At 37.7% G+C, this 14555-nt stretch overlaps 1 long non-coding RNA gene across 1 annotated transcript; it reads left to right on the top strand.

The window, feature by feature from the left end:
- Positions 1 to 575: 575 nt before the first annotated feature.
- LOC110280012 (uncharacterized) lies at positions 576 to 2488 on the top strand. The gene is made up of 3 exons (XR_002373919.2): positions 576 to 659; positions 1771 to 1828; positions 2095 to 2488. It is a non-coding gene; the product is annotated as an uncharacterized LOC110280012 (long non-coding RNA).
- The last annotated feature ends 12067 nt before the right edge of the window (positions 2489 to 14555 follow it).

Genomic DNA, 14555 nt, shown 5'->3' with positions numbered 1-14555 from the left:
ATTATTTTTATTGCCACTAATAAATACAAGAAATTTTTTTTAATAAAAACTTTTTAGTGGCCATACAGTTATAGCCACTATTGTTATCATTAAAATAATTTTTTGTTAACAATTGCCATATAGAATAAGTTATTACTTGCCCTTCTTGGAATTTGGCAAAAAGGTGTTGATTACTTGATTCAGATATTCAAAGAGAGATCTAGCTTATGTTGAAGATGAAAAATGGTGTCAACGCTTAAACCCTAAACTCGTCGTAGCCGTCGCTGCCACCATCGCCACCGTCGTCAAGCAAAGGCACCTCCTCCATAAACGCATCTCCAGATCTGGCAGCAACGCCCAAACCAAACCTTTGAGGTCGATTAAGAGAAAGTGCCTCCGGCTCTACCTTTGCCTCCTCTTCACAACACCGCACCTCCGCCGCTTGCACCGCCGCCCGTCTTGCGCATAGAAGCACAAGATCGTCGCTGCCGATAGATCTTCTCTCTTTACTTTTTTGATTTTCTATTTTTCATTTTATAGTTTTTCTAATTCTAAAATTCAACAAGATTTTGTTGTTGTTGCCGCCGTCGCCAATGGTTGTTGCGGCTCCTCTGTTTCTCTTTGGTGGCCAAACTTGTTGCTCATTGTTCGTTGCTGCTCTGCTCCTCTGTTTCTCTCTGGTAACAATCGCAACTTCTCCCTCTCCTCATATTTTTCTGTTGATGAATTTTCCTTTTGCTCAATTAATTGTTTGGTTTGAATATTCAGAAGACTAATGAGTTTTCATTTTTAATTTTATCTTCTTTTGTGGAATCTGAGAGAAGAGAGTTCATAGAGAAATTTGAATGTTTGTCATTATTGAAGGGTAATTTTTATATCATTCTGTTGTATTATGGTGTACATAGACAGGTATAGGAGTGTTCATTACTTTATTTGATAATATTCACAAAAGTGTGAAGTTATAGGTTTCTATTTCCTATGAATGCTAACTAATGTAAATAGGTTCATGGTTTGGATTATAGGACTTATCAAAGTAAAATGTTGTTGTTTTGGGCATAAAAAATTCCCTTATTCAAGAAGTGAGATTCAAAGAAGAATAACCCACTGTGATGCAGAGAAAATGAGCAGCAAATAGAGCTTCTAGTTTATAGTGAGATTTGGCTTAAGAAGGTAGGGGTGGTGGGGACTTTAAAATGAACCATGTTATGTTTCACTTTTTGGACTTGTTCTAGGGAGAAGCTGTTGCATAGGCAAAGGGCTAGTGAGTGCAATTAAAAAATGAGGGTTACACTAATAACTGTCTTGGTGCATATGCATATAGTGGCATAATAAGTAAAAAAGGAGAAGAAGAATGCAACGAAGACAACGACATAGGTGAAGAAAAAGAAAAGCGTAAACCTGAATTTGATTTTGATAAATTGTACTTATGTTGCTAGTGCAATTCATACTTATTTATACAATTGGAAGAGCCATACTAACTAACACCTAATGACTCTTAACAGACTCAGTTAGTGTGACTAACTCAGCTTATAACAGATTTAGATTTTGTAACTAATTCACTTATTTATGACTCAAGTAACTGATTCTTCCTCCTTAACAAAAATAATACTGTATGAAGATGTGAAGCTAGTTTCTAAATTTTTATAATTATTGCTTTATTTTTCTTCTCTCACTACATATATATATATATGTGTGTGTGTGTGTGTGTGTGTGTGTGTGTGTGTGTGTGTGTGTGTGTGTGTGTGTGTGTGTGTGTGCGTGCGTGATTGTGGAATTAAAATGCTGATGCAGATACCAGCAGACATGGTGGCAAACTCAATTATCATAGCACTATTGGTTCATTCTAAGAGTAATTCTTCTAACACTTTGATCTACCATATTGGCACTTCTAACAATTTTTCTTGCATTGCATATATGGTTATGGTCTCTGATTATTATCCCAAGTTAGTCACTATGTGGCGTGAAGGACTTCTTTTAAGCTTTTTCAAACATATTTAGGCATCACTCTAGATTTTAAACATGAGGACAAGGATCTTTATTGTATGAGGCATTTGAATTACAGATTTGAAAAGTTTACTTATGTGCTGATGCTTTTATTTAATATCATGTGTATAGGTTTTTGTTGTGGCTGCCCTTTCACTCATTCCACTGGTGCCAGGACATCTTTCTAATAGGGCTTATCGACTTTCTTTTTTGGGTACCACGTGCTCTTCTCTGTTTTCCTTGTACTCATTATACGGGATAAGTTTGTTGTTATGATTTTAGAGATGAGTATTTTGTTATATTTTCTTAAACCAGGTTTCATATGGGGTGAGGTAAGATTGATGAAATGCACCCCACTCCTACTCAATGTGAATGGTCATTTTCTTTCCATTTGTACTTGATGAAACGTAACTTACTGGTGTGGTTTTGAGAACCATATAACTGGTGCATCTTCATAAATTTATTCTTTTAATCTTTTTATTTTTATACAGATTGTAATTATAATTCAACTGTTGCTGTATCTTGGACTCTTGGTGTAGGAGGTGGAGTGGTGCTTCTTTATGCTTCTAAATATGATGATGTTAAATTAGTTGTCAACATCTCTAGATGCTATGATCTGAAGACAGGAGTTGAAGAAAGACTTGGAAAAGATTATATGGAAAGAATTAAGGACGGTTTCATTGACGTGAAGTATAGGTCAGGTAACTTGTCAATTGATCATGTTGTTTCAATTCCTCTAAGATTGGATGAGGTTGTGAGAATTCTTTAACAAAAAATTCAGTGTCCATAGATTTCTCATTATCCTACACAGGTACATGATTATGTTTTATTTTTTTGATTATATGAATATGATTGGGAATTTGCTATTGCAGTAAGTTTTAATTATCGTGTGGCAGAGGAAAGTTTGATGGATTGCTTAGGTACAAATATGCATGAAGCATGCCTTAACATTGATAAAGATTGCAGGTCAGAGAAAAATCTTGTCTTCTCTCTTTTGCTTCACCCTTCTGCTACTTATTGCACATTCTTTTACTGCCTTTCATTTGTTACTTCACATTTTATTCTCAAACTTGAGTTTCCCTTGATTAATTACCCTGATTAGAATATTCAGTGTTTATTCTTGAGTTTGTAATGGGAGGGGAATTATATTATAAAATTGTAAGAATTTATATGCTATTTGTCTATCGGATATGCTAGAGATTGGTTCTGCTATACTCATCTTGAAAATTAGCTTAACATGTCAAAGTTTTGTATTTTATGTGTGTACGGTTATACCCTTTCTGGATCTGTAAGCTCAGTAACCTTTCTGAAAATGATTCTAGGCGCTACTTTCAACAACATATAGATGATGTTGCTCATTGGAAGAGGACACTACTTTAATTGGTCTAACATTCGGTGGTTACCTTAGATCAAATGTAATTTATGTTCATATACTGAAATCTACTAAACTATTAGGTTTTCCCCCTTTCTTGTGTTATAATGCACCAATATAGTGTTGCCATGCTTTTGCAATAGATAAATTCCCATCATTTTAAGATCCATTAATTCAAATAATGTGGAGAGTAAACATGCACCTCATACTTTGCAAATAAATTGCATGAAATGTGGAGGAAAATCTGAGCGTCAGGAAAGGATGATGGATCTTACTGTTGAGGCAGAAGCGGACATAGCAACCCTGTAGGAAGCTCATTTTGAGTTTATAGGCTTATAGTATTTTTTGTTGTTTAGATTTGTAACATGATTTATTACTTTTCAAGAGAAATTTGTGTAACAATATTTTGAGTTTAATAAAATATTTCATTTTGTAGTAATTAATTTCAGTATATTTATATTATGTATAACACTACAAGAAATATCACTTTTAGCGGCCATTTATTTTTCTTTTAGTGTCAATAAAAATAGCTGCTAATACATTTACTGGCAATTAGACATTAGCCGTCCTATGCTTTGCCACTAAAAGGTTTTAGTGGCAATTATAACATTTGTCAGTAAAGACCATTTTAATGGCCGCAAAAAGTATATAACTATTAGGGCCATTTTCTTGGCAATTTATATGGCCACCAAAAGTAATAATAAGATTACAATGTTATTCACTTTTAGTTGCCATTATTACTATTGCCGCCAAAATCCATTTTACTGGTAATTTATATAGCCACTAAAAATAATTTCAAAATTATAATGTTATTCACTTTTAGTTGCCATTACTATTGCCACTAAAATCTTATGACTTTTGTTAGTTATATTATACTCGTTTTCTTAGAAGCACGAAACTATCTTTTTTCTAGAATCAAATATATATTTTTGCCAACAATAGTTATTATTGCATAATATAAATATACTGAAATTAATTACTATAAAATGAGATATTTTATTAAACTCAAAATATTGATACACAAATTTCTCTTGAGAAGTAAATAACTATGTTACAAATCTAAACAACAAAAAATGCTACAAATTACAAATCTCCACAAGATTTAGATGCTATTCTTTCTCCTATCTTTAACAACCTCTTCTCTATCTCCCAATTTCCATATTTCGCTTTTGCAACTAAGGGTTCCTCCACAGCTGAAAGGGAATTAATTTGAAGAGCGTGACCTTGATCCCTATGCCAAGAAATAAGATGTGATTAGATGTCATACAAAAAATAGAAATAGAATAAAAATACAGTTGCTCAATAACTAATCTAAATTATTTCTTAACTAGCATTGCTAATGAGGTATTAAATTTGTCCATGTTACAAAGAGTGGAAATATATAAAAGATTAACAATATGACAGTGTATAGATCATAATGACACCATAAAAAAATTCCCCATTGGTCGAGAACTATTTACCACAACAAGATTTCTCATTTCATTAGTGACTTCCCGCAGAGAAATGTCTTTAACATGTCCCCATGATATCCCTGAAACATACAATTAGCAAAGCATACAATTACTTGATAATTAACAATAATAAAGAGGAATCAGAGGGAAAGCAGAAGATCAATTACTGCTTATTCCATGACTTTTTCAGGGCTTTTAAGTCTCGCCATGTCACATTCCACTAGGAGTTTAACTACCCTATCATGCTGCTTATTCCCCCTCAATATTGATGCAGTATATTTTGACACATGATGCCAGGGCATCTAGGCCAGTTTTACTGACCTTTTCTTTACTGTTTTAGGGTAGTTTCATGCATTTTCTTAGTGAATAAGACAAGTTTTGGATGAAAATACACTCACACCTTGATTCAAGCAACTAGTGTGAACTTTGCATGATTTCATGAGAATTTTGCTAGAATTTCATGATAAATTGATGATGCATAATCTCATGACTTTGGCTAGAGCTTTGATGCACTTTAATTGCTTGATTTCAGGGCAAAGGAAGTAAGGAAGAACCACGTTAGTATTCACGTTAACCTAGTTAACGTGAACACTAAAATGGAATGGTAAAAAGCTTACAACATTAATGAGAAAAGTGATCACCAATAATGCCTGCGAAGCTATCCATAGCTCACATTACTTGCCACGTTAACTAAGTTAACGTGGTAGTTAACGTAAAAGCAAAAGGGAACTCCAACGTTAAGAGAAAACGTGAACACCAATAACGTTTTACTCCAACGTTAGTGGTAAAAGTGAACACCACTAACGTTGGAGAACTTGGCAATGATCCACGTTAAGAGTCACGTTAACTTAGTTAACGTGAACTCTAACGTGAAAGAGGAAAACAAAAGCCAACATTAGTGACACTCACTTTTGTCACTAACGTTGGACCAACTAGCATTGCCTACGTTAACTTTCACGTTACGTGGAGTTGAGATCAAAGAGCCAACGTTAGTGATACTCACTTTTGTCACTAACGTTGGAAGATGGCATCACTACTACGTTAAAAGCCACGTTAACTTAGTTAACGTGAGTTCTAACGTAGAGAATTTGGGCATTTGGAGCGTTAGTGACAAAGGTGATGTCACTAATGCTCTCGAAGGTGAGACACACCCACGTTAAGAGTCACGTTAGCTACACTAACGTGAACTCTAACGTAGGAACAAAAGGCACCAAGCAACGTTAACGGAAAAAGTGATTCCCAATAACGTTTGCGAAGGGGTATAAGCCAACGTTATTGGGAAAAGTGAGTCCCAATAATGTTGGCCAAAAATTGAGAAGGCAACGTTAGTGGTCACGTTAAGACCACTAACATTGGGGTTAACGTAGGTACATAAGGGTGGAACGTTAGTGGAAAAAGTGAATGCCACTAACGCTCTCGAACCCACAATGGCACTCAACGTTAATCTCACTAAATACCCAAGCCTAATTCATATTTCTATGCAAGCTGGGCCCACTAAAGATCAGAACTGCTTCAACTCAAGATCCAGAGCCCACATCCAAGACTTGAAGAACTCACTAGAAGATCAAGAGGAGTAGTATATATAGGAGTAGTTTTGAACTATAGAGAAGCAGGGCACTTTTGGGAACTACTCTCTATAGATTTACTTTTCTGCACTTTTAGCATGGATTCTTCTTTTCTGCCATTTTTCATTTCTAGAGCTATGAACAACTAAACCCCTTTCATTGGGTTAGGGAGCTCTGTTGTAATTTGATGGATCAATTATAGTTTTCATTCTTCTTCTTCTTTCTTTTCTCTTGATCTTACTAGAAAGCTTTCGATCTTAATTCAATTGGTTAGTTGTCTTGGAAAAGAAACTCTCCATAATTGGATCTCCTTTGAGCCTTGGAAAAGGGATGAGGAGATCATGCTAGAAATGCTTTCTCATGTTGTACCAAATTGGGGTTTGGGCGGATATAGTGACATGTAATCCTCCCAACACTTTGATTTGGAAATACATTTGGTATAATCAGTGACCACACTTTATCTCTTCCCATGAGCAATTAAATCAAGGAATTGGGCAATTGTTCAAGCTTAGAGAGATTGGATTGCCAAGGAATTGGGATCCAATCACTTAAGATTGCCAAGGAGATCAATGAATGCATTGATTGAGGAAGAGATGAGAATGAACTTAATCCCGAGAATGCAACATCTCCTGAACCCAATGATTACCCCATTTCTGATCTTACCCATTCTCTTTACTTTCTGCCATTTATTTTCATGCTCGTTACCCTAAATTCCGATTTAAGATTCTGCACTTTAATTTCTGTTATTTACTTTCCAGTCATTTAAATTTTTGCAAGTTCTCAATCTAATTTCTATTTAGCTCAACTAGCATATTCTTCTAACTAAGTTGCTTGACCAATTAATCCCTATTGGATTCGACCTCACTCTATTGTGAGTTTTACTTGACGATAATTCGGTATACTTGCCGAAGGGAAATTTGTTGAGAGACAAGTTTTCATGCATCAAGTTTATGGCGCCGTTGCCGGGGATTGATTTTGAATCAACAATGATTAAGTTTGAAGATCACTAGATTGAGTATTTTTCTTTTTGTTTATTTGATTCAGTCAATTTCTTTTAGTTTGTTTTAATTTCTTCCTCACCCCCTTCACCCTCTTTATTTTTCGTACTTTCTTTCTTTGATAATTACAATTCTGCTCACTAACCCACTAACTGTTTAATAAATTGCATTACTCACACTAGTAATTACTCTAACAAGAATAGTTTCTTCATTTTATCTCCTACTGTGCAATCTATCTGTTGTATGACAGGAAGAAGAGAAGGAGTTTCAACATCTTTCGATTCAAAACCTGAAAGGACCCTTTGGAGACTAAGAAGGGAAGCAAGTGGGAAAAGAATTATTGGTGCTGAAGAAGAAGAGGAAGAGTACTTTGAACCCAACATGGAAGAGAATTTGGAGAACAATCATGAAGAAGAAGCTCACAACCATGCTAGAGAAGGCCATGCAAACCGTGCTGGGCAAGAAAGGAGAGTTCTAGGCTCCTATATCAATCCTAATCCAGGAAACTGTGGAAGTAGCATTCAGAAGCCCACCATACATGCCAACAATTTCGAACTAAAACCCCAGCTCATCACTCTTGTTCAGAACAATTGTTCATTTGGAGGAAGTGCTCAAGAAGACCCCAACCAACATCTACTCACCTTCCTGAGAATTTATGACACTGTAAAGTCCAATGGAGTCCATCCAGATGTCTATAGGTTGCTCTTGTTCCCTTTTTCACTCAGGGACAAGGCTTCCAAATGGCTTGAATCCTTCCCAAAGGAGATCTTAACAAATTGAGAAGAGGTGGTGAACAAGTTTTTGGCAAGATTTTACCCTCCTCAAAAGATCAACAGGCTGAGAGCTGAGGTGCAAATTTTCAGGCAACAAGATGGTGAGACTCTTTATGAAGCATGGGAGAGGTTCAAAGACCTAACAAGAAGATGCCCACCAGAGATGTTTAATGAATGGGTTCAGCTTCACATCTTCTATGAAGGTCTTTCCTATGAGTCAAAGAAGGCTGTGAATCATTCATCAGGAGGCTCTCTAAACAAGAAGAAAACCATTGAAGAAGCCATAGATGTCATTGAAATAGTTGCTGAAAATGACTACTTCTATGCCTCCGAAAGAAGTAACACCAGAGGAGTAATGGAGCTGAACCACATGGATGCATTGTTAGCTCAAAAGAAGATGATCACCAAGCAGCTAGCAGATCTTACCAAGAAGATGGAGGAGAACCAAGCTGCAGTAGCCATCACTTCATCACCAACTCAAGAAGGAGTAAACATAGGAGAAGAAGGTGACTGGGAGCAAGCCAACTATGTTGGAAACTCACCTAGACAAGTCCATAATCCGTACTCCAAAACTCATAACTCTGGATGGAGAAATCACCCCAACTTTGGATGGGGAAACCAACAAGACCAAGGGCAAGATCAGAGACGCCACAACCTCAACTCCAACAACAATGCAACTCATCAACATACCTCACAGAGATCTTACCAACATCCATCTAACCAACCTTTTCAACCACCTAATCTCAACCCATCATCAAAAACCGAGGAGAGATTATCAAAGATTGAGGCTCTACTTGAAAATCTATGCAAGGAAATTCAAGATAGTAAAGCTTTCCAGGAAGAAGTGCAATCCAACATGCAGAATCAAGATGCTGCCATCAGGAAACTGGAAACACAGATTGAATTCTTATTCAAGCAAGTCCCTGGACGCAACAATCGCAGCAATATTAACTCAATACCAAAGAAGGAATGTCAAGATATCACCCTCAGATGTGGGAAGGAATTGAAGGAGACCCGCAAGAAACCACCAGAAAAGAAATTGGATGAAGAAAACAAAGGACATAAGGAAGCTCAACCCTCAAACCCTAAGCCACATCAAGAAGGAGAAGCACCCAAACCATGCTTCTCAAAGGCTCCATACGCCCAGCAGCTGCAATTAAAGAAGAGGGGAGAGGACAACCAATTCTCAAGATTCTTGGAAATCTTCAAGAAACTACAAATAAACATACCCTTTGCTGAAGCAATAGAGCAAATGCCACTCTATGCCAAGTTCTTAAAGGAATTGATGACCAAAAAGAGAAGCTGGAAGAATAATGAGACTGTGGTGCTCACAGAAGAATGCAGCGCCATCATCCAACACAAATTGCCCCAGAAATTGAAGGATCCTGGGAGTTTCCCTTGTATCATTGAGGAAATCACTGTGGAAAAGGCTTTATGTGATCTAGGAGCCAGCATAAATCTAATGTCTCTAGCAATGATGAAAAAAATGAAGATTGAGGAAGCCAAACCAACAAGAATGGCCCTACAACTAGCAGACAGATCATTCAAATTTCCCCATAGGATAGTAGAAGATTTGTTGGTGAAGGTGGGAGACTTCATCTTTCCAGCATATTTCGTGGTATTAGACATGGAGGAAGGAGCTAAGACTTCCATCATCCTGGGAAGGCCAATTTTAGCCACTGTCAGAGCCATTATTGATGTTCAAAAGGGTGAACTTGTCCTTAGATTACATGATGAGAAAATGACATTCAATGTGTTTAAGGACATGAGTTACCCACACAACTCATTGGGAAAATGTATGAGGTTGGACTCCGTAGAAGCTTTGGTACAAGAAACTCTTGAAGAAGAACTTGAAGCATCAACAGAAGAAGAATTAGTAGCAAGCGAAGAAGCTGCAGCCGCTGAAATACATGTTCAAGGCATGCTAGAAGAAAAGGAGAAAAGAAAAGAAGTGCCCAAACTGGAGCTTAAAGCACTGCCAACCACTCTCAAGTATGCATACTTGGGAGAAAATAAAAGTTATCCAGTGATCATAAATTCAGCCCTCAACCAAGAACAAGAGGAAGAGTTGCTTCAAGTCTTACGAAAGCATAAAGATGTCATTGGATGGACACTCGCTGACTTGAAAGGAATCAGTTTAGCCATATGCATGCATAAGATACTCTTGGAAGAAGGTGCCAAACCGTCCATTCAGCCCCAAAGAAGGTTAAATCTAGCAATGAAGGAAGTAGTGCAGAAAGAAGTTATGAAATTGTGGCAGGGAGGAGTAATCTATCCAATTTCAGATAGCCAATGGGTCAGCCCAGTTCAAGTGGTTCCCAAGAAAAGAGGAATCACTGTGGTGCCCAACAAAAGGAATGAGCTAATCCCTACAAGAACTATCACAAGCTGGAGAATGTGTATTGACTACAGGAAGCTCAATGAAGCCACAAGAAAAGATCATTTCCCACTTCCCTTCATGGATCAAATGTTGGAAAGACTTGTGGGACATGCATATTATTGTTTTCTAGATGGTTATTCAGGATTTAACCAAATAGTGGTTGATCCAAAAGACCAAGAGAAAACATCATTCACCTGCCCATATGGAGTGTTTGCCTACAGGCGCATGCCATTTGGGCTATGTAATGCACCCGCAACTTTTTAACACTGCATGCTCTCCATCTTTTCAGATATGATAGAGAAGTTCATTGAAGTTTTCATGGATGACTTCTTAGTATTTGGAGATTCCATCCCTAATTGCCTAAACCATCTTGCCTTGGTATTAAAAAGATGTCAAGAAACCAATTTAGTCTTGAACTGGGAAAAATGTCATTTCATGGTGACAGAGGGAATAGTTCTTGGCCATAAAGTTTCTAATCAAGGCATTGAGGTAGACAGAGCTAAGGTTGAGCTAATTGAAAAGTTACCTCCACCAAGTGATGTCAAGGCGATTAGGAGCTTTTTGGGACATGCTGGCTTCTACAGAAGGTTTATTAAAGATTTTTCAAAGATAGCCAAGCCCTTAAGCAATCTCCTGATGTCTGATACACCATTTATTTTTCATGAGAAATGCATGCTAGCATTTGAAAACTTGAAAAAGAGGCTATCCTCAGCTTCTATCATCACCCCACCTGATTGGAATTTACCATTTGAACTGATGTGTGATGCATCTGATTTTGCAGTTGGGGTAGTGTTAGGGCAGAGAAAAGAAAATTTGGTGCATGTGATATACTATGCCAGCAAGGTCCTTAATGATACTCAAAGGAGTTATACCACTACCGAAAAGGAGTTGCTGGCAATAGTTTTTGCATTTGACAAATTTAGATCATATCTTATTGGCTCTAAAGTTATTGTTTTCACTGATCACACAGCACTCAAATATCTATTTGCCAAACAAGAGTCAAAACCAAGACTAATCAGATGGATCTTATTGTTGTAGGAGTTCAATATTGAAATTAGAGACAAAAAGAGTGTGGAGAATAAAGTGGTAGACCATCTATCTAGAATCCCTTATGAGAAGGATGATGCCCATGATACAAGTGTAAATGAATGCTTCCCAGATGAGCAGCTAATGATGATTCATAAAGCATCATGGTTTGCGGATATTGCCAATTTTAAAGCAGCCGGTGACTTATCCCCTGGAATCAACAAATATCAAAGAAGGAAACTCATCAATGATGCCAAGTATTTCATTTAGGATGAACCCTATTTCTTTAAGAAATGCTCAGATGGAACCCTTAGGAGGTGCATCTCAAAAGAAGAAGGACGAAGGGTCCTGTGGAGTTGCCATAGTGCTAGTTATGGAGGTCACTTTGGAGGAGAAAGAACTGCCGCAAAGGTGCTGCAATATGGGTTCTTCTGGCCCACTATCTTCAAATATGCTATGGAGTTAGTGAGAAGCTGCAACGAATGCCAAAGGGCTGGCAACCTGCCCAAGAGAAATGAGATGCCACAGCAATACATTCTAGAGCTTGAACTGTTTGATGTATGGGAAATCGATTTCATGGGGCCATTCCCACCCTCATATTCAAACAAGTTTATCTTAGTGGCAGTAGACTATGTATCTAAGTGGGTGGAGGCAGTGGCGACCCTAACTAATGACAACAAGGTAGTCATAAACTTTCTTCGAAGGAATATCTTCACCAGGTTTGGAGTCCCACGAGCCCCCATCAGTGACGGAGGGAGCCATTTCTGCAATAGACCATTGGAAGCCCTACTCCAGCGATATGGGGTGAAGCATAAGGTTGCCACACCTTATCATCCCCAAATAAGTGGGCAAATAGAGATATCTAACCGAGAGTTGAAAAAGATTCTGGAAAAGACTGTGGGGATATCAAGAAAGGACTGGGCGAAGAAGCTAGATGATGCTCTTTGGGCATACAGGACAGCCTTCAAAACACCAATTGGGATGTCCCCATATCAACTGGTGTATGGTAAGGCTTGTCACTTGCCATTAGAGCTGGATCACAAGGCCTCCTGGGCCCTTAAAACACTGAACCTAGATAGCACTGCTGCTGGGAAAAAAAGGGTCCTGCAGCTTCAAGAATTGGAAGAATTTAGATCTCAAGACAATGAAAATACCAAGATCTATAAGGAAAAAGCAAAAAGGAGACATGATCTCAATTTGGTACCAAGAAGTTTCGAAGAAGGGCAACAGGTGCTCCTCTACAACTCTAGACTGAAACTCTTTCCTGAGAAACTCAAATCAAGATGGTCGGGACCCTTTCTAGTCACGAAAGTCTCACCTTATGGACACATAAAAATAATGGAAGAAGGCTCAAAGAGAAGGTTCACTGTGAATGGACAAAGACTCAAACACTACTTGGGCAGCATGGGGGAGACCCCAAACAGAAGTATAACCTCAACTAAGGAAAGAATCGTCGAGCTAGTGACGCTAAAAAAGCGCTTTGTTGGGAGGCAACCCAACCTGAGGTAATTTTCTTTTCATAAGTCTTTCAATAAAAATTTTAGGTTGGATTCTCTATAGTGTGAGGAGCTAAGTTTGGTGTTACACACCAAAAACAATTCAAGGGTGAATATAGGGCTCTAATTTTGGTGTTCCACCAAAACTCCAGCTAAAGAGTGCATTGCAACCCTTAGTGATGAAGCATTCCTCTAGCAATTAGAGAACTTACTTGATAGAGGCTTAACCTCTAAGATATAGATTATCTTTTTAGCTCATAGTTGTTTCTTAATAAAAAGCACACAAGGTTCTTACATGCATCCAATTTGTCAAGTAAGCAAAGAACTAAGTTTGGTGTTCACACAATAAGTTAAGTTCTGAAGCTCACAAGCACACAAGCATGCTAACCCTTTTCCAAGTGTTTGGAGAACAAGCAACTTTCAATAGTGTTGTAGGAATTCAATCAATCTCAGGGAATGAGTGATGAGCGGATAATTTATACGCTTTTTGGCATTGTTTTTAGTATGTTTTTGGTATGTTTTAGTTAGTTTTTATTATATTTTTATTAGTTTTTAGTTAAAATGCACTTTTCTGGACTTTACTATGAGTTTGTGTGTTTTTCTGTGATTTCAGGTATTTTCTGGCTTAAATTGAGGGACCTGAGCAAAAATCTAATTCAGAGGCTGAAAAGGACTGCAGATGTTGTTGGATTCTGACCTCACTGCACTCAAAGTGGATTTTCTAGAGTTACAGAAGCTCAATTGGCGCGCTCTCAACTGAGTTGGAAAGTAGACATCCTGGGCTTTCCAGAAATGTATAATAGTCCATACTTTGCCCGAGATTTGATGGCCCAAACAGGCGTTTCAAATCAGCTCAAAACTGTCTGGCGTTTAACGCCAAAACTAGCACAAGAATGGGAGTTAAACGCCCAAACTGGCACAAAAGCTGGCGTTTAACTCCAAGAGAAGTCTCTACACGAAAATGCTTCAATGCTCAGCCCAAGTACACACCAAGTGGGCCTGGAAGTGGATTTTTATGTCATTTACTCATCTTTGTAAACCCTAAGCTATTAGTTCTCTACAAATAGGACCTTTTGCTATTGTATTTTAAATCTTTTTGATCACTTTAGATCTAGAGATCATCTTTGGACATCTAGTTCTTAGATTATGGGAGGCTGGCCATTTGGCCATGCCTAGACCTTGTTCTTATGTATTTTCAACGGTGGAGTTTCTACACACCATAGATTAAGGTGTGAAGCTCTGCTGTACCTCGAGTATTAATGCAATTACTATTGTTCTTCTATTCAATTTGGCTTATTCTTGTTCTAAGATATCACTTGTTCCTCAACTTGATGAATGTGATGATCCGTGACACTCATCATCATTCTCACCTATGAACGTGTGCCTGACAACCACCTCCGTTCTACCTTAGATTGAGTGGATATCTCTTGGATCCCTTAATCGAAATCTTCATGGTATAAGCTAGAATTGATGGTGGCATTCAAGAGAATCCGAAAGGTCTAACCTTGTCTGTGGTATTCTGAGTAGGATTC

The sequence above is a fragment of the Arachis duranensis genome, chromosome 4, assembly GCF_000817695.3.
Source record: "Arachis duranensis cultivar V14167 chromosome 4, aradu.V14167.gnm2.J7QH, whole genome shotgun sequence".
Lineage (NCBI taxonomy): Eukaryota > Viridiplantae > Streptophyta > Magnoliopsida > Fabales > Fabaceae > Arachis > Arachis duranensis.
The sequence above is the reverse complement of the archived record's forward strand: the minus strand, read 5'-3'. Positions and strand labels throughout refer to the sequence as shown.